This window comes from Callorhinus ursinus, unplaced genomic scaffold (assembly GCF_003265705.2).
Source record: "Callorhinus ursinus isolate GAN/ISIS: 27379988/994484 unplaced genomic scaffold, GSC_fseal_2.0 scaffold36, whole genome shotgun sequence".
NCBI lineage: Eukaryota > Metazoa > Chordata > Mammalia > Carnivora > Otariidae > Callorhinus > Callorhinus ursinus.
In genome coordinates this window covers 13,137,607-13,140,401 of record NW_027397098.1, presented here as the reverse complement: position 1 = coordinate 13,140,401, position 2,795 = coordinate 13,137,607, and positions in this window count along the sequence as shown.

Here is a 2,795-nt window from a genome sequence, read left to right as displayed (position 1 = left end):
TGTAATGTTGCGGCAATATATTTTGGAACTTTTCTTTCGAGCTCTTCTGGGATAAATTGGCCCTTGAATGAAAACATATGGACGGGAGACGTCCCAGGTGCTTTAAATCAGCAGAGATTTGGCTAATCCCATGAATTTCAGTATATTTGACATCAGCTAAGTTCATTAAATCTGGGGCCAACCTTGTACCTCATGTTCACAGACTAATTAATCTTGAGAATTCCCTGAGACTACAGGTAAATGTGCATTTGTAATTCTCAGACCTGTCTATAAACCTCCCTTCCTCCCTGGGCTCTTTTGACTTTTCTACTTCCTAAAATCCCATGAATATCACGGGCTTCCAAGTTTACAGTCCTCAAGTCTTTCAGCTGGGAATCCAGCAAATGGAAAGAAGTGTCCAGTTTATATATGGGGAATACACTTATGCTCCTATGAACCTATATTCACAAAGACGCACAGTCCATTCTAATACAGTTGGATGTTTATTTCATGACATAACACGTTCCTGGACGCGTAGAAAATGTAGGTCTGTTGCACGTGTTCAGCATCACTGAGTGGAAACCCGGCGATAACCAGGTAACCGTTGTTATTGGACAAACGAAGCCATATATAAAAAGCAGTGACAGCAGAGAACCACGGCTTCTTTAATAAATCAATTGTCTCTTTCCTGTTTTCCTCACATGCTTGGGTTTTCCTTCTCGTGTGTTATAGTTAAATGTGCCTGTGGCACCAACTGTTTGAAAGCATCGAAAGCGGTACCACGTCTAAAGGAGATCACTTGACATTTAAGGTTGGGCATCTGGGGTTGGAAAAACCTGCTTTTGGTCGCTGAACCCTGTAAAATATAAACGGAATTCACGTTGAAGTTCCAGAATGCTGAAAATGTCTCCTAAATTAGAAATACATTCTGTAAATGTAGTACTCCGTTCTTCTCCTTTCATTATACCAGTAGTATACAAATTTTCATATGCAAATTTTAAAATAGGCTTTAGGTTAAAGAATCTAAATGAATATAATTATGCACCCGTCTCTAACAGTTTGTTCTTAAGCAATAGGCAAGGATTGCTTTTTTAAGACAGTGCCAGGCAAGAGAATCATCACGGTAAACCTATGCGAAAATTAATCTAAATGAAAGAAAAACCATACAAATACATTCTTTATAGATATAGCAAATGAATCACACTAATACTTCATGAACACGTTTTTGAGCCAGTTTTATGGAAATATTATTATTCTTTAATTATGGAAACAGCTGTAGTAGATTATTCAAACAATAATAGAGTTTCATATCACCACCTACAAGGATTCTGGCAGAATATTGTTTTTTTAAATCAGAATGAAACATTATGATTATTTTAAAATACCCGTGCTATATTATGAGTACAGCCATGTTAACCCTTACTTCTTGTGACTTCATTTCTCTTGAGGGCTGACTTGCAGAACTTCCTCATAAGTGAATTGTTGTAAGGAAAAAGAAAGCACTGCCCATTGAATCCCAAGACTCTTCCCTTCCTTTATTATCTTGAAGTGATTTGAGAAAAAACAAAATCTTCCTTTCTCCCAACATGATGGCCCATAACTCCCTTTTTTGTTCCAAATTGTTATACTGTTCCCCTCCCCTCCTTGGTATTTTTGGAAAGACAAAGAGGAAGAGAGGAAGAAGGAAATGCATAGTTGGTAGGAACTCCAGAGATCATCTATCCCAACACCTTCAACGTACGCAAAAAAGAAACTGCTGTTGCAAACGGTGAGCGCATGATGGAGGGCCTTTGGAAAGGGAACATGGCGAGACTAAGGCTCCCCCAGCTGGGGCCGCACACCCCTAGGGACTTGAGTCACATCCTAGCTGTGTGAGGTGGGTTCATCTCTTCCTTTGCCTACTCAGTTCCTTAGCCGTGAATGTAACATGACCTACGCATAGGCTTTTTGAGAAAAGGTTAGGCTAGATAAGATGGAAATGGTCTCCATTGGCGGCTAGCGCGTGGATCTCCAAGGAGGGGATATGTGAAGGCAAGACAGGTCTTCTTTCTTAGTGCAAGTTTGGGAAGAAGGGAATAAAGAACGTCACTGAACAACTGAAAATATCCTTCTCCTAGGCTCTCTGATCCTTCAAACATCCCCCAGCCTGTACCACCAATACTAAGAACTCAGGGTGTTCAGAAAACGTGAGAAGTGGAGGGGTCTTACTCTCTGATGCATGTGCTTCCACATGCCTGGCAGAGCCGGAAGGAGGCTTTGAAATGAGAGGAATCCAGGTGGAGCCACTGATTTTGGGGGGCCAGGTTTGAAACTCCCAGTAAATAGAGTAATAGAGCCTGAATTTCTACTCTTAGAGATTCAACACATTAGCTTAGGATTTGATCCCTGTTAAAATGTAATGTGTCCACCTGTCTTTCAAAGTCCGAAATCTGGCTCTCATTCCATCTGTGTGAATTTTGCACTTCCTTCTAATAGGAGCCCGCTCCTCCAGGCTTCCTGGGCTCCTCTGCCTCTTAGAACCTGGGCCTCCAGATCTCCCCGTTCCTGCCTTGAATGCGTTCTAAATCCTCCTTGCATTCAGGGATCCAGGCACCCCAGCAAACATTCCACCTTCTTGAAGTCTTCAGCAGCTCCAGTCCAGACCTTCTCTTATCTCGTATGTACCATTGGTATTTATTTTATGCACAGCCTACATCGCACATGGAAATACGAGGGGATCAGTGACTCTGAAGAAAAATGTGAGAGCAGCTCATTCCCTCCTCTAGGCTCAGCTATTGCTCCATGGACAGCAAGTCACACACTGAAGCTGAAAAAGT